This window comes from Triticum aestivum, chromosome 3B (assembly GCF_018294505.1).
Source record: "Triticum aestivum cultivar Chinese Spring chromosome 3B, IWGSC CS RefSeq v2.1, whole genome shotgun sequence".
In the NCBI taxonomy this organism is placed as follows: domain Eukaryota; kingdom Viridiplantae; phylum Streptophyta; class Magnoliopsida; order Poales; family Poaceae; genus Triticum; species Triticum aestivum.
The window spans coordinates 158,304,511-158,322,766 of record NC_057801.1 but is presented as its reverse complement, the minus strand read 5'-3'; the positions used below and the strand labels follow the sequence as shown (position 1 = coordinate 158,322,766).

At 51.5% G+C, this 18,256-nt stretch overlaps 1 long non-coding RNA gene across 1 annotated transcript; it reads right to left on the bottom strand.

Annotated features, from left to right (window-relative positions):
• Nucleotides 1-5,889: 5,889 nt before the first annotated feature.
• LOC123069148 (uncharacterized) lies at nt 5,890-10,854 on the bottom strand. The gene is made up of 2 exons (XR_006432291.1): nt 9,974-10,854; nt 5,890-6,591 (listed from the first exon to the last, which is right to left on the bottom strand). It is a non-coding gene; the product is annotated as an uncharacterized lncRNA (long non-coding RNA).
• Nucleotides 10,855-18,256: the final 7,402 nt, after the last annotated feature.

Genomic DNA, 18,256 nt, shown 5'->3' with positions numbered 1-18,256 from the left:
AATTTAAAAATATTTCAGACAAATCTTTGGCTGGATGGATATCCGGCTGCAAAGCAGTGAAATTTCTTACGTTACCAAGCAAGAAATTGCTTAGTAGTTCCCTGTAGTTTATAAGATACACTATATGTTTATATGAAAAATTAGTCAAACTTAACCTCCTATGTTGCTAACCAATATATGCTAGTTTACAAAAATTTAACTTTCAATGTTGCTTGTTTGTATATAATACTACATAAACACCTATCATTTATTGCCAAAATAGATGGGTGCGGCAACGCATGCCACCGATGATCTAGTGTGAGAAATAGAGTGATTCATCGAGTAACTTGCTCGGCTCAGCTTAACTCAATTACAGACATATAATTCGAGTCAGAAAATGGACAGAGAGAGATAATGTTAACAGCCTCCGACCAGTCTACACCATCCAAATCAACATGTAAAGTAGCCCAATTAGAATTTCGAGTTCTAGATCTTCACTCCAATCTAAATCTGTAAATTATGGCAGCGAAAAAAGGGACACGGGGACACAAAGTGAACACTGTTAGCTGGATGTCGGCTATGATTGCTTGGTTGATATATGTGGTTGTTGTTAAACTTCAGATAATCAAGTCTGCCGCATGTATCCAATGCACCGTACGTATCCAACGGGCTGTACTCAAGCGGACTTGTAGCGTATCTCAGGGAGTCTTCGGTTAGAGGCTAGGAGATGTTTATCTTTTGTAACCATAATTCTATCTCCTCCTAGCTTGATTCCCAAGTTGTAATCCTAACTGTATGCGTTATGAGGACTCGCACCCCTGCCTATAATACATGCAGCATCCCCTCGATACGAGGTAAGACGTTTTCCGCTTCGTACATGGTAGTCAGAGCTTTTCCTTTTCCCATCTAGAGCTTCTGTCGAACCCATCCACCCAAGCCATGTCTTCCTCCGGCTCCTTCTCGCCTAGCCTCAACAAGCAGGTCACAGAGAAGTTATCACGCACGAACTACATGTTGTGGCGCACGCAAATCACACCTCAGCTGCGCGGTGCCGGCGTCTTCGGCTACATCGACGGCACCAACCCAGAGCCGGCCAAGCTCCTCGTCACCACCAAGGATAACAAGGAGACTACATCGCCCAACCCTCTCCACCCTATATGGGTACGGGAGGATCAGCAGGTCCTTGGCTACCTGCTGAACAACCTCACAAAAGAGGTCCTGGTCACGGTGACCACGGTCACCACGGCGGGCGCGCTCTAGACGATGCTCGCGGCCATGTTCTCGTCACAGTCAGCGAGTCGCATCAACAACATCCGCACCTCCCTCATCAACGCGCAGAAGGGAAACCTCTCGGTGGCCTCCTACTTCGCTGCTATGCGTGGCTATGCCGATGAGCTGGCCGCGGCGGGCAAGCCGATCCAGGACGATGAGCTCATCTCATACATCATCCATGGGTTGGAGGCGGGCTATCAACATATGGTGTCGGCTCTCGACGCCCGAGTCACTCCTGCGACCCTTGACGAGCTCTTCACCATGTTGTCCAACTTCGACCAGCGCATGGCCCAGTTCCAAGGATCCGGTGGCTTCAAATTGTCTGGAAACATGGCGTCGCGCGGACGGGGTGGTGGATTCTACTCGCGTGGCCCTCATCGCTACAAGGGGGGGCAATCTGGCAGCGGCGGCAATGACCGCGGCCACTCTCCTCCATGCTCGGGCAGCCGAGGCCGCGGGCGCGGGCGCGGTGGTAGCAACCGGACGCGTCCAGAAACCCCAAGGTGCCAGATCTGCGGAAAGCCCGGCCACACCGCCAAAGATTGCTGGTACAGGTACGATGATGATGTTGATTCTCAAGACGATGACAAGGTAGCTGCTGCCGCTGATGGTTCCTACGATATTGACACCAATTGGTACGTCGATAGCGGAGCCACAAACCACATCACAAACGAGCTTGAGAAAGTCACCATGAAAGAAAAATACCGCGGCAAAGATCAAATTCATACTGCCAGCGGAGAAGGTATGGGTATAAGTCACATTGGTCACTCTATATTTCGTACCCCTAGTCGCAACCTACACATTAAGAAAATTTTGCATGTTCCTAGTGCCCACAAAAATCTTCTTTCTGTCCATAGAATTGCCTTCGATAATAATGTCTTTCTCGAATTTCATCACTTTTTCTTTTTGATCAAGGATCAGGCAACGAGGATAATTCTCTATCGAGGTAGATGTGTTCGAGGGCTCTACCCATTGATTCCGGAGTTTAGAAGATTCAATAAACAAGCTTGTGGTGCTATCAAGCTTTCGTCTATACGATGGCATGATCGTTTGGGACATGCCTCTTTTTCTTTAGTAGAAAAGTTGCTTAGAAAAAATAAGCTCCTGTTTGTTGGTGAGCGTCATGTTGAAACTATTTGTGATTCATGTCAACGTGCTAAAAGTCATCAATTGTCATATCCTATTTCCACTAGTGTCTCTACCAAACCATTGCAACTCATTTTTTCTGATGTTTGGGGTCCAGCCCCTACCTCTGTTGGTAGACATACTTATTACGTCAGTTTTATTGATGACTACAGTAAATTCTCTTGGATCTATCTCCTCAAACGGAGATCCGATGTGTTTCAAGTTTTCCAAAACTTTTAAGCACTTGTTGAACGAAAGTTTGATAGCAAAATCATCGATGTCCAATCGTACTGGGGAGGGGAATATGAAAAGTTAAATTCCTTCTTCCAAAATCTTGGCATTTCGCACCATGTGTCATGCCCGCATGCTCACCAACAAAACGGCTCCGCCGAACGCAAGCACATGCACATTGTCGAGGTTGGCCTTGCCCTCTTGGCAGGCGCATCCATGCCTCTCAAGTTTTGGGACGAAGCTTTTCTCACAGCTGTTCATATCATCAACATGCTACCTAGTTGTGTCATTCACAATGAAACTCCAGTAGAACGACTCCTTCACACTAAACCAGACTATAAGTCTCTCCGTGTCTTTGGGTGTGCATGTTGGCCAAACCTTCGTCCCTACAACAATCGCAAACTCATGTTTCGTTCAAAACAGTGTGTTTTCATAGGGTATAGTGCACAGCATAAAGGGGTCAAGCGTTTAGATGTCTCCACTGGCCGTGTCTACATGTCACGTGATGTAGTCTTTGATGAAACCAAATTTCCGTTCATCGATCTCCATCCCAATGCTGGTGCACTCCTACGAAAAGAAATCCTTCTTTTGCCTCCTCGTCTCACTGGTTTTGATCAAGGGGGACCTAATATAGATGATTTATTGTTGACTAACCCATCTAATGATGTGCATAAGTTTTGTGTTGATGAAACAGAAGAAATCCATGCCAAAACTGAAGAAAACGGAGCTAAAACAGTGCCATATTCCATGTGTTTCACCAGGGGAGACAACTCGCCCTCGGGATCCGCCTGGCTGCAGCGGATCGGATCCACTTCGGGATCGCCTCCTGATCCCGCGTCAGGTGCACGCGCCTCGGGACCGCCCCCTGCTACCGAGGCAGGCACAGGCGCGTGCGTCGTGCCCCCTCCAGATCCACGTGCCGGTCCCACTGGGGCCACGCCCGCTCAGGCACGCGACGCCCCACACCAATCAGGCGGTACGAGATACGCCCGCAAGCCCGTGACGTACACGCGGCGCGATGGCACGCGACGGGCCAGGGAGGGCGCGACTGGCGTGACCAACGCCCCAATCCAGGTGGATGCGCCATCATCACGCAATGATGGGCTGCATGTACATGCAGATGCCGCACCGCGATCCTCTGTGGTCATTCCAGGCGCTCCACTTCAGCAAACAGCCGCAGAAAATCCTCCAGAATCGCCCTCGGGATTAGATGCCACACAGGAGCAGTCTGGTGGATCCTTTGTGTCTGATCCGGCTGTGTCTCAATAGCGGCGTACACGTCTGCAACAAGGGGTAATTCAGCCTATTAATTACAAGCATATAACCAAGTATGGCATGGTTTGCTCCACAGGTGAACCAGGTGAGCCTAACACTCTTGAAGCGGCACTGTGTGATGAGAAGTGGAAGAAAGCTATGCATGCAGAATATATGGCATTGAAAAGGAACAAAACATGGCACTTGGTTCCCCCACAACAAGGTAAAAACTTGATTGATTGCAAGTGGGTTTTCAGGATTAAGAGGAAAGCTGATGGAACCATTGATCGATATAAGGCTAGACTAGTTGCAAAGGGTTTTAAACAGAGATATGGCATAGACTATGAGGACATCTTCAGTCCAGTGGTAAAGGCAGCCACTATTCGTCTTGTCCTGTCTATTGCAGTCTCTGGAGGATGGAGTCTCAGGCAGCTCGATGTTTAGAATGCGTTTCTCCATGGCGTTCTGGAAGAGGAAGTGTATATGAAACATCCTCCTGGGTTTGAGAGTAAGAATGCTCCTTCTCATGTGTGTAAACTCGATAAAGCACTATATGGTTTGAAGCAAGCTCCAAGGGCGTGGTATGCACGCCTCTGTCATAAAATGCAAGCACTAGGTTTTGTTCCTTCCAAGTCTGACACGTCATTGTTCATCTACAATAAGTCCAACACATGCATATTCGTTCTTATATATGTTGATGATATTATTGTGACTAGCTCGTCTGACGAAGCAATCACAGGACTTCTCAAGGACTTGAGTATAGACTTTGCTCTGAAGGATCTTGGTGACTTGCACTACTTTCTTGGGATTGAGGTGAAGAAACACAAGGATGGACTTCTCTCTCAAGAAAAATATGCAACTGACCTGGTTAGGAAGCTGGATTGCAGGGATGTAAACCCTCACTTACTCCATTATCTAGCTCAGAAAGTTATCTCTTGCAGAAGGTGATCTTTTGAGTAAAGAGGACAGCACTAAATACAGAAGTCTGGTAGGAGCCCTTCAGTATCTCACACTTACCAGGCCTGATATTTCTTTTGCTGTCAACAAGGTCTGCCAGTTTCTTCATGCACCCACCAGTGTTCATTTGACAGCTGCAAAATGTATAGTTCGATATGTTAAGCATACCTTGAGTCTGGGACTGAACTTCAGCAAATCTCCATTCACTCTTGTCAGTGCTTTTTCTGATTCTGACTGGGCGGGTTGTCTGGATGACAGACGTTCCACTAGTGGCTTTGTAGTGTTCTATGGACCAAATTTGATATCATGGTGTGCACGTAGGCAGGCTACTGTATCCAGGTCAAGCACAGAGGCTGAGTACAAAGCATTGGCAAATGCCACAGCAGAGATAATATGGGTTCAGTCCATGCTGAAGGAACTTGGCATACAAAGCAAGCAGGCTCCTTGTCTGTGGTATGACAATCTTGATGCCACGTATCTCTCTACAAATCCAGTGTTCCATGCCAGGACAAAACATATTGAGATAGATTTTCATTTTGTCAGAGAAAGGGTTGCTCATAAGCAACTTGACATTCGCTTTGTGCATTCCAGAGATCAACTTGTAGATGGATTTACAAAGCCTTTGCCTACAAGAAGTTTCGAAGACTTTAAGCATAATCGCAACTTAATTAAGTTGTGATTAAGGGAGGGTGTTAAACTTCAGATAATCAAGTCTGTCACATGTATCCAATGCACCGTACGTATCCAACGGGCTGTACTCGGGCGGACTTGTAGCGTATCTCAGCAGGAGTCTTCTGTTAGAGGCTAGGAGATGTTTATCTTCTGTAACCATAATTCTATCTCCTCCTAGCTTGATTCCCAAGTTGTAATCCTAACTGTATGTGTTATCAGGACTCGCACCCCTGCCTATAATACATGCAGCGTCACCTCGATACGAGGTAAGATGTTTTCCGCTTCGTACAGTTGTTCCCTCCAGAGATAAAGGACTCAGCAGCAAAATTTGAATCAGTACAGGCGAATGGGACTGTCTGTCTTCAGTATAAGAACACAGCATGAGACATTTCCAGAAAAGAAACAACATGATACTTTTTGTCCTTTAAACAAAAAAGAGTTACACGACGAGCGCAATCTGAGTAATACCCAGCAATGATTACATTGGCAATCCTATTCCCGATCCTAAGAGCTAATTGATAGATGGACGCTGCTACACAGCGCCCGCGCGCTACGCGGGCGTATCTCGCGGCCGGCAATTAAGGAAAGTGCCCTGTCGGTCCCCCACCCCATGTGCTAAAGAAGGCAAGTCCAGCTTCCCCATCTTGTTGCCACGTCCTGACAACCAGCCATCCTTTCACTCACGTGATCCTCCCCTCCATCCAGCACAGAAAATCCTACGCCCACCAGCCAGATCCCCCGTACAACTCCTTCCCCAGCCACCGCTGGACGCAATGGCCTAGCGTTGTGGAGCTCTCCTCCCACAGCGAAAAAACAGAGTAAAATAGAGACGAAAACAAGGCAAAAGATCATGGGGAAATTCTGAAAACGTAATTGTATCTGCAACTCTTCATGCTGATCAGGCAAAATTTCTGGTGAATATTGGGCAAAAATATTGGCAGAGCTGGGCAAGTTTCTCCCAGTGAAAAACAGCAAAGGTAAAAGTGTTGTTCCAATTATTTTGGCCATGAACTTGCATCCCCGTGCCTTGTAGAACTGGATGGTAGATAAAAGTTGCTGAATCTTGAATTCTATCTTCTCTATTGTCTTGCACCTTTGTTTCTGCTAAAAAGAAGAGAAAAGAAGCAGAGTTATTTGTGTTAGTAATCTGTGTATAGTAAAAGCTGGTCAATAATTTATTTGTAGTTGCTTACAAAAAAAGAAAAACTTGTAGTAAAGTCTAGTTGCTTAGAAAAACACAAAAGTAGCCAGGCGAAAAAAGCCTGAAAACTAGTAGTAGAAAAAATTCATGCAACCCTGTAAAAGCTGCTCACTGAGTTTGGTTTGATTTTGGTGATTTCTGAAATCCTGTAAAGCAATTACACGTCAGGTACAAGCCTTTCAGGTTCAGGATGTGCTTCCTCAAACCAATTATAGCAGCAAAAAAAGAGTAAACTATGACTCTCCTGCAATGTAGAAATCACGGTACTTGTACTGCGGAAACCTCTCCAGGCAATTCACAATGAAATTGTATGAATCATGAGGTTCTGCAGTAGGTGGACAAACAGTATAACAGAATCACAACCTCTTTAGTCTTTGCCTATATGAATACTTCACACTATCTACATACTCCTATTATTTACTAGGATGCCAATGGCAAGGTTGAAAGAGGAGGCAACATCATACCAAAGGATTTTCTTGGAAATTAAATCCACCATAGTACTGACAGCCTTCCATGCCAACGTAAAAATGAAAAGAAAAAAGCCTTCTCGGCTGAGGTTGATTTCCGATGGGGTGTGGGGGTCCCGTGTGGGCGACTAGGTCTACTGGTTAGGCGACCTAGCACGCCGGGGTTAGGCGAGTTGGTATTGCCGGCTTAGGCTATTTCCGAGAGGTGTGGGGAGTGCGTGTGGGCGACTAGGTCGACTGGTTATGCGACCTAGCACGTCGTGGGTAGGCGAGTTGGTATTGCTAGCTTAGGCGAATTTGGGGGGCTGCGTGTGGGCGACTACGTTGACTGGGTAGGCGACATAGCAGGCTGGGGGAGGCGAGTTGGTATTGCCGGCTTAGGCTATTTCCGAGAGGTGTGGGGAGTGCGTGTGGGCGACTAGGTCGACTGGTTAGGCGACCTAGCACGTCGTGGGTAGGCGAGTTGGCATTGCCGGCTTAGGCGATTTTTGGGGGGCTGCGTGTGGGCGACTAGGTCGACTGGGTAGGCGACATAGCAGGCCGAGGGAGGCGAGTTGGTATTGCCGGCTAAGGTCGATTTCCAATGGTGGTGGGGGATCCCGTGTAGGCGAGTAGGTCGACGGGTTAGGCGACCTAGCACGCGTGGGGTAGGCGAGTTGGTATTGCCGGCTTAGGCTATTTCCGAGAGGTGTGGGGGGTGCGTGTGGGCGACTAGGTCGACTAGTTAGGCGACCTAGCACGCCGGGGTTAGGCGAGTTAGTATTGCCCGCTAAGGTCGATTTATGATGGTGTGTGGGGATCCCGTGTAGGCGAGTAGGTCGACGGGTTAGGCGACCTAGCATGCGTGGGGTAGGCAAATTGGTATTGCCGGCTTAGGCTATTTCCGAGAGGTGTGGGGTGTGCGTGTGGGCGACTAGGTCGACTAGTTAGGCAACCTAGCACGCCAGGGTTAGGCGAGTTGGTATTGCCGGCTAAGGTCGATTTCTGATGGTGTGTGGGGGTCCCGTGTGGGCGAGTAGGTCGACGGGTTAGGCGACCTAGCACGCCGGGGTAGGCGAGTTGGTATTGCCGGCTTAGGCGTTTTTGGGGGGCTGCTTGTGGGCGACTAGGTCGACTGGGTAGGCGACATAGCAGGTCGGGGGAGGCGAGTTGGTATTGCCGGCTAAGGTCGATTTCCAATGGTGTGTGGGGATCCCGTGTAGGCGACTAGGTCGACGGGTTAGGCGACCTAGCACGCGTGGGGTAGGCGAGTTGGTATTGCTGGCTTAGGCGATTTCTGAGGGGTGTGGGGGTGCGTGTGGGCGATTAGGTTGACTGGTTAGGCGACCTAGCACGTCGTGGGTAGGCGAGTTGGTATTGCTGTCTTCGGCGATTTTTGGGGGGCTGCGGTTGCGCGACTAGGTCGACTGGGTAGGCGACATAGCAGGCCGGGGGAGGCGAGTTGGTATTGCCGGCTAAGGTCGATTTCCAATGGTGTGTGGGGTCCCGTGTGGCGAGTAAATTTACGGGTTAGGCGACCTAGCACGTCGGGGATATGCGAATTGGTATTGTTAGGCGATTTCCAAGGGGTGTGGGGTCTCGTGCAGGCGAGTATGTCGACGGGTTAGGTGACCTAGCACGCCGTGGGTATGCGAGTTGGTATTGCCGGCTCAGGTCGATTTCCGAGGGGTGTGGGGGTCTCGTGCCGGCGACTAGCTCGACGGGTTAAGCGGTAAGTGTTGACATTTTTAGTTACAGTGTTGTGTATCCAAAAAAATGTTTAAAGTGGACATTTAAGCTCCCTGCTGAAAACTATTCATTTTCCACTCAAATAGAAAAGCATATCCGCTGATTGCAAAAACATGATTACTAGAAATCCATGTTCGTTTCCCACTCAAACTATTCGTTTCCAGGTCTTGAACAGGACATGATTGCTAGAGAATCATCAAAAGGAAAATAGGGCATAAATTAACTGATTGTTAGAGGTTATCAGTAAACATGTTCAGAGTTCTACAGCGGGCATGCCACTCAACTACAGTGTGAACAGCATTGTAATCATCTGGAGCAAAAAGGCAAGGAAATGACAGAACATTTCATATCTACAAGCAAAATGTGTGGTTGCTGTAAACATAAAATAGGATTAGAAAATGCTGCATGATGGTTTGTTCAGAAGAGGAATAATCCCAGGATAGCATGTATCATGGGGTCAAACCTGGGACCCCTATTGTAATTTGATTTTGATTATTAATTTTTCTGTGAGCTGATGAATTACAGTGTTTGTGTTGTAATGAACACAAACTGATCACATTCCCCCATGTGGAAACACAAAAAAAGGACCAAGTAACCTGACAGAAATTGGCCTTCTACAAAAAGGATCAAGCAACAATCCAGATTACAGTACTTAAGCTTGCCTACAAACACAGAAAAATGGACAGCATATATTTGCCTACAGAATAAACATAGATGTTGCCTACGGAAACCCTTGTCCAGGTTAACTAGTGTGTGAGTTTGCCTACATATATACAGGTTGAGTACTTGAGTTGCCTACAAACACATAAAATGGACTACGTATATTTGCCTACAGGACAAATATGCAGGCAACAGAGATGAGGTTTGCTGTAGGCAACGTAATTAGGCAACCAACACACATATGCAGGCAAACAGAGATGATGGTTTGCTGTAGGCAACAGCTCTGACGCGATTTTGGTTTGAATCACCGACGAGGACTACGATTTCACCTCCCCGCTCGCGATTTTAGTCTCCAATTTGCTCCTCTACCCCTCTTCCCCTGGAGACGACGAGAAAAAAATGGAGGAATAGCCGCCGGAAAACTGACCTGCAGTTCGTAGATGTGGCAGAGACACGCTGGTTCCCGTCGGCCAGCCGCCCACGCGCGCGCCCCTTCCTCTCTTCTCCCCGCCGCGCCCGCAGCGCGGCGTCTCTCCGTCGGTCGACGTCAGCGCGGTTCCCCTCAGCCCCGATGTGGGTGGTCGTTCCAACCGGAGAGGCTCTCCCCGTCGGCTGTGGACTCTCGTGTCACACCTGCATCATCGGTGGTGGATGCGGTGGACGAGTGAGTTGGGGCACCGTGGCCAGTTGGCACGGGCCCACTTGTAAGGGTTGGCACGGGGTGCGTGTGGCGTGGGTTATAAGCCAGTGTGGGGCTTTCGGTGGAGGCATGTGAATTGAACCTGAATCTGAATCCTCACCCTCTCTGTATCTCGTCTCCCTTGGAAAGCAAGCTAGTTTCCCAAGCCTAAATCTCATCCCCTTTTCCCCTCCGATCCGATCTGAGAGAGCGAGTTCGTGACAATTTGGTACTCAGAGCCACTTTTCCCCCCGGATTTTGCTCCGCCGCGCCCCCTTTTCCCCGTTCCTTTCACCGGCCGTAACATCCACCGCGTGGGGTGTGGTCCGCTCCGGCGAGATCCACACGAAATCCCCCGTAGGGTTGGCTGGAGTTAGAGCGAGGCGACGGCTCCTTCGTCCAAGCCCTCTGCTCAGACGCGCCACGTTCTCAACGCCATGGCAGATTCATCCAACGAGCTCAAGTCCTTGATCCAGGCCCTCATGACGCGGTTCGACGACAGCACGCGTGCGGGCGAGAAGCACCTCGAGGCGCAGCTTGCGTTCAACACGCAAGTCTCGTCCGATCTGGCGCATCTTCGCAAGCAGCTGGATCTCACGCAGGCGGACGTCGACGACGTGCGGCATCTCCGCGATCCACCAGCATCTCCGACCGCGGGGACGCGTCTGCGACAGCCGGCGCCTGGCGCACAAGACGGCGAGCCGCAGGGGTCCTCGGTCACGTCGCTGGAGCAGCAACACGGGCCCCTTCCGCACGCACCTCCGCCGCGTCTCAGCAACGGGGGGCCGCCGTGTTGCCCACACGGGGCGTTCCGATGTTTCCGGGCACGAACCAGACCGCGGCGCACGGGCCAGCGCGCGGCGTCCACTACGACCAAGGGCAGGAATACGCCGTCAAGCCACCCAAGCACGACTTTCCGCGCTTCGATGGCGACGCGCCCAGCCTCTGGATCGACCGGTGCCTCGCCTACTTCGACCTGTACCGCATTCCGCCGCACACATGGGTCACCACGGCGTCGCTCTACATCGAGGGCCATGCCGCACACTGGCTGCAAGCGTTTCGCCATGGCCATCGGTCCTCTACTTGGGAGGAGTTCACAACGGCGTTGATCAGTGAATTTGGTCCAAACGAATTCGAGGTGGAAATGCATAAACTGCTGCAGCTTCGTCAGAGCGGCAGCGTGGCAGAATATCGGACAGAATTTGAAGCTCTCATGTATCATTTGCTCGCCCTCGACGCGACTCTCAACCCGAAGATCTTCGTCACGCAGTTCCTGCTCGGATTGCGTGATGATTTGCGGTCTGCAGTTCGCCTTCAGGAACCTTCGAGCATCACACGTGCGGTTGTCCTGGCCAGGATAATGGAGGAAGAAGCCGGAGTGCAACGATCGCGCCCGCGCATTGCTCCAGCGGGTCACCCGCTGCCTCCCCCGCTACCACCACAATGACTTGGGGGTGCACCACGGGCAGGCGGCGCCGGGCAACCCACCGACGAGCTGGCCCGAGAGCGCCAGTTACGCGACCACCGGCGTGCAAACGGCCTCTGCTTCAAGTGTGGCGACAGGTACTCGCGCGAGCACAAATGCAAGGCCGCAACGCAGTTGCTCACCATCCATATTGGGGATTTTGGGGAACTGCTCAGTGACGATACCGTCCACACACTGGATTTGCTGGACGCGCCCGAGCAGCCGAAACCAGGGCCGGAATGCTGCGTGCTCCCCACGCACGCTGTGGCTGGAACAGAGTCGCCACGCACCATTCGCCTCAGAGCGCTCGTCGGCAATCAAGTCATGTTGCTGCTCGTGGATTCGGGGAGCACACATAGCTTCATCTCCACCGCGTTCGTGGAGCGCGTCAAGGCTACCATAGTCGCTGTGCCGGCAGTTGATGTGCGCGTCGCAAACGGCGAGAGGATGGTTTGTAACAGGATGGTAAACGGGCTGCAATGGTGGATCCAGGGCCACACGTTTCACACTGACATGCGGCAGCTAGACCTCGGGGCGTATGATGGCGTGCTGGGCATGGACTGGCTGGAGCAGTTCAGTCCGATGAGCTGCCACTAGCTCGAGAAATCCCTGACATTCGTGCACCAGGGCGCCACGATCACCCTACAAGGTGTTCGACCAAAAGACCAGCAGGCGTTGGAGGAGATTGAGCCTGATCAGCTGCGCAAATGGCAAGCCGGCAATGACATTTGGTACATGGCTGTTTTGGACTTGCCTCGCGCCAACGAGTCACAGCCAACCAAGGTGCCACCGAGCGTGCAAGGCGTTCTGGACAGCTTCACCGACGTGTTCGCCGAGCCCAAGGGCTTGCCACCCCATCGCCGCTACGACCATGCTATCACTCTGGTGGAGAACGCGCAACCAGCAAATTCCAGGCCGTACCGTTACTCACCATTGCAGAAAGACGAGATCGAACGCCAAGTCCAAGAGATGCTCGAATCAGGCGTCATCGAGCACAGCATGAGCCCCTACGCCGCGCCGGTGCTTTTGGTCAAGAAAAAAGACGGCACCTGGCGTTTCTGCGTCGACTACAGACGGCTCAATGATGCTACGGTCAAGAACAAATTCCCGCTTCCGATCGTGGACGAGCTCCTCGACGAGCTGGCCGGAGTGGCATTCTTCTCCAAGCTGGACCTGCGCGTCGGCTATCATCAGATCCGCATGCGTGCAGGAGACGAGGAAAAGACTGCGTTCAAGACCCATCACGGTCACTTCCACTTCAAAGTGATGCCGTTCGGATTGACGAATGCCCCGGCCACCTTCCAGTGCTTGATGAACGCCATCTTCGCCAAGTATGTGCGTAAATTTGTAATCATTTTCCTTGACGATATCTTAATCTTCAGTGAGACGTTGGAGGAGCACCTGGAGCATCTTCGCATCGTCCTCGACCTGCTGCGGGCTCATCAGTTATACGCAAAGGAGTCCAAATGCTCCTTTGCACAAGACAGCATCTCCTACCTCGGCCACATCATTTCCAAGGACGGCGTGGCCACGGATCCGGAGAAGACACAGGCCATGCTGGCTTGGCCTACCCCAACCTCGGCCACCGTGCTCCGTGGCTTCCTCGGCCTCACGGGCTACTACCGCAAGTTTGTAGCGCATTATGGCATCATTGCCAAGCCGCTGACTAACCTCCTGACCAAGAAAGGTTTTGATTGGACAGAGCAGGCGCAGGTGGCTTTCGACTTGCTCAAGCGCGCCATGGTGACCGCGCCCGTGCTGACACTCCCTGATTTTGCTCGCCCGTTCGCCATCGAGACGGATGCGTGCGACACGGGCGTGGGCGCGGTGCTGGCACAGGAGGGCCACCCAGTGGCGTTTCTCAGCAAGGCGTTGGGCGTGAGAAATCCAAAGTTATCCGCCTACGAGAAGGAGTTCATAGCGGTCATGATGGCTGTGGATAAATGGCGCGCATACCTTCAGCGGGGGCCGTTCACAATCATTACCGACCATAAGAGCTTGTGCAATCTGCAGGATCAGCAACTCGCCACCGACCTTCAACGCAAAGCAATGGCCAAATTGGTCGGCCTTCAGTTCAAGTTCTGTTATCGCCGCGGCTGTGACAACGGCGCGGCCGATGCTCTGTCTCACGTGGGGGCAGCTTTGAACCTGGACGCGCTCTCCATTTGTCAGCCGGCTTGGGTTCAGGAGGTGGCCAACTCCTACGCCACAGACGCCGACGCACAAGAGCGCTTGGCGCGCCTGGCCATCCGCAGCCCGGACGACGAGGGGTTTGAGCTCTACAAGGGGCTGATACGCAAGCAGGAACGACTCTGGATCGGCAAGAACACAGCTCTCCGCACTAAAGTCATCAGCGCCTTACATGACAGTGCGGTCGGTGGGCTCTCCGGCGCGACGGCCACTTATCAGCGCGTTAAGAAACTGTTCGTCTGGGAGGGGTTGAAGTCTGATGTTGCAGACTATGTTCGTCAATGCCCGGTCTGTCAGCACGCCAAGCACGAGCAGTTCAAGCCCGCGGGCAAGCTGGCGCCTCTGCCCGTGCCCACCGTGCCATGGCGCGACCTCACAATGGACTTTGTGGAGGGTCTGCCAGCATCGGAAGGCTTTGATTCAATCATGGTGGTGGTGGACCGGCTCACCAAGTTCGCGCATTTCATCCCACTCCGGCATCCCTTCAAGGCACCACAAGTGGCTAAGGTCTTTTGGGATCACGTCGTCAAGCTTCACAGAATCCCAAACTCCATCGTCTCCGACCGCGACCGCGTCTTCACCAGTGCACTGTGGCGCGAGCTCTTCGCCAGCGCGGGCACTAAATTGCTCTATTCCACGGCATACCATCCCCAGACGGACGGGCAAAGCGAGAGGGTCAATCAGTCCATGGAGATGTACCTGCGGTGCGCGGTGCACGATGCGCCCCGCCAATGGCGCCGCTGGCTTCCAACCGCCGAATTCTGGTACAATTCTTCCTTTCATTCCTCCATCAAGTGTTCTCCCTTCAAGGCGCTTTACGGAGTGGAGCCGAACTTGGGCGCGCTGGCGCTCTGGGACGACAAGACGACGCCGATCATCGACGGCGAGCCCTGGGATGGGGGCGTGCACACGGCACGCCTGCGCGAGCACATCCTTCGGGCGCAGCACCGCTTCAAGAAGCAGGCCGACCAACACCGCACCGAGCGCTCCTTCGAAGTGGGTGACTCCGTGCTCTTGAAGCTCCAGCCCTATGCCCAGTCTTCGGTGGCCAACAGACCATGCGCCAAGTTGGCATACAAGTACTTTGGCCCGTTCACGGTGCTCGCCAAGATAGGCAACCTCGCTTACAAGTTGGAGCTTCCAATGGACAGCAAGATCCACCCAGTCTTCCATGTGTCGCAGCTCAAGCCCTTCACTCCCAAGTACACTCCAGTCTTCGCCGATCTGCCGCGGCCCCCGGACCTCGCCGGAACTGCTGATGAGCCAATGGAGATCGTCGAACGCCGCATGGTCAAGCACGGCAACAACGCTCTGGTGCAGGTCAGAATTCGTTGGAGGAACGACGCCACGGCCACGACTTGGGAAGATTACGACACTCTTCGCCATCGCTTTCCGCAAGCTTCCGTGTGGGATGCACCGGCAGCCAGCGACAGCGATCACCACCAAGCTACTGAAGACGGCGCCAGTTCTCAAGGGATGGGGAATGTCACACCTGCATCATCGGTGGTGGATGCGGTGGACGAGTGAGTTGGGGCACCGTGGCCAGTTGGCACGGGCCCACTTGTAAGGGTTGGCACGGGGTGCGTGTGGCGTGGGTTTATAAGCCAGTGTGGGGCTTTCGGTGGAGGCATGTGAATTGAACCTGAATCTGAATCCTCACCCTCTCTGTATCTCGTCTCCCTTGGAAAGCAAGCTAGTTTCCCAAGCCTAAATCTCATCCCCTTTTCCCCTCCGATCCGATCTGAGAGAGCGAGTTCGTGACATCTCGCCGGCTACGACCGTCGAATTCCGGCGGCTAGGGATTGCTAGATTTTGTCGCCCCGTGTGGAAAGCGTGAGGGAGGGGAATGGGAGATGGGGAAGAACTGGAGGGGCTCGTTTCAGCCAAAATTACGAAACGACAAAACGCACCGCACTTTGGTCGGATTCTCTCCTCCACGTGTCGTGTCCTTGGCCCTATTTGGATAAGGGGGTTAGAGTTAGTATTGGTTAGTTGAGGCAGAAATAACCCTAAAATATTCAAACGGGTGGGTTAGAGTAGAGTTATTTGCATCTAACCCAGCAAAAAAAAAACCAACCCGATGGGGAGCTGCTTATTGGGGTTAGATGCGGTGGGTCCTAGTAAAAAAATCATCACTCCCCGCATCTGGATCGCATCGCTCCCCGCATCCCTTCTTGTGGGTGGTCGTGCGGCCGCTCCCTTGTTTCTGATGGACGGTCGTCGTGCGGCCGCTCCAGCGTTCCGGATAGCGCGCGCGTCAGTCAGCGTTTAGGAAAGAAGTTTGCGAGGTCTAGCTGGGCTGCGCCATATGTCCAGTCTCTAAAATGGATGTTATGTAGCCCAGCCAGCCCAATCAATCAGGCTGGAGAGTTTGCTCTAAGGAAGAAAAAAAACTCCAGGGGCGATGAGGTGCACATTTCTTTTTTTCCACTAAAGAGTGGATTTTAATTAACTCAAAATATAACATCAATACTAAAACTTGTGGGTCGCTTTTTTTTTATGCCAAAAGAGTGCGCTTTGCTCATTTCCTTTTGTGTTTTTTAATCGTAGTTGATGTCAGGTGGCTGAGAGCTGCTTGCTTTGTAACCGAACCAGTTGGGTTCTTTAATAAAAAAAATTAAAAGAGGAAGCTTTTCATAAAAAAAATTAAAAGCTGCAAACTGAGGCCGAACATGGGTACCTAGCTCCCTAGCCTATCCGAAGTTTTTCCCTCAAGTCGCCGCATCGGTCCCCTTCCCGTTTTCTTGTCGTGCGGCCTCGTCGACGGCAAGAGGAGTGTGGGGACCCGTCTACCCTTTTTATTTTGTTTCTCGGGTTTTGTTTTCCCAACGATTCGATGAGGTGCTGGCGGTGATGACGTGTTGGAATAAGGTTTCTCTTTACCTCGACGATCTCCATTTCGACGTCGGCGAAGGGTTTGCGAGAGTTTTCTGTCCCAAAATCTGTTGACTCTTGCCAGATCTTGCCTGTAAGCATCTCCTTCAAGCAGAGCAGTTGGCTGGCCATTGGTTAGGGTTAGGGATCCAAAAACCTACCACTTTTTAAAACATGACAAATACTTATCACTCTGGTGATTTGTTGCTTGAAAAAAATCCAAATGGCTGTGTGATTAAATTTTATTCAAGCTTATGTTAATTGTGGCCCATATGTAAGCGATGAAGTGGCAAAAAAGTCAAGCCATTTGTTTGACCATTACATTGGACCCTTTTTTTTAACAGTAATCACACATTTCATTAACCTTAGAGATTACTGCACACAAAAACATGTGGAAATCACACAAGACATCTAGAAATACCGATGACAGGAAGCTTTGCACAAAGGACCCCCAAAAGGGACAAAATACAACTTGACCCCAACATCCCGTTGCGCCTCGCCATACCGTTCTCTGCCGGTCTGCTTCCGCAGTAGTACCACCAAAGATAGAGGGGATCAACCACCAGACCCTGAATGGAGGAGCATCATCGCAGACTATGCTGCTTTTCGAGACGATGAAAGAATCTGTCAGAATCGACAAGATCGAGTCTTTGTGGCGCGTCAGCCGGGGATCGTCCCCATGTCCACCAGTTCCCGGCATCGCCGTCTTCACTTGATGTGGTGGAGGAAGAACATCGTCATCGTAAGCCGTCAACCGCGATGCCCGCTTCAAGACAACAAATCCTTCTGTTGTAGCCGACCACGCTTCCAACCAGAAGAATGCCAGGAGCTAACCACCAAATACTAAGACCGTCGGATCCGAACACCGATCACACAACCAAGCCGACTGCTCCTCGGTGCCACGGATTGGAGCAATGCCAAGATGGTGGAAGAACAACAACAATTTATTCCTACGTGACGTCGTCCCCGCCAATGAAGCAACGCCTCCAAGGAAACATGTGCCTACCCTACCTACACAGGGGAGCCGAAGCATCGGGGTCCTCTCCTCCTCCTGTCGCGGGAAGGACGGATGGAGGAGGTGGGGACCTACGGTGGCGACGACGGAGGAAGGGGCAGAACTTTCGCCTCTAAGATCACCTCTCACTTGCGGTTGGGAGTGAAGCAGGTTTTTTTTCGGGGGAGGGGGAGGGGGGAGGGGAGGGAGGGGTGCGGATCCGTAGTTAATACTAGAGATGCTCTTACAAGCCGATCAGCCATCCGTCAACCCAGCTGATCCTGGCCACATAGCTGGTTGACGCCTAATAACTACTTTCTCCGTTCACAAATACTCCCTATTATACTAAGCTTGAGACACTTATTTTGGGACGGAGGAAGTATAAAACATTTTTACTCTTTTCTAAATCAGGTGTATATGGACGGGACATAGTACCAATGGTTTTATGTAATCCATATCACAATATCCAAAATATTTTATATTTGTGAACGGGACATAGTACCAATGA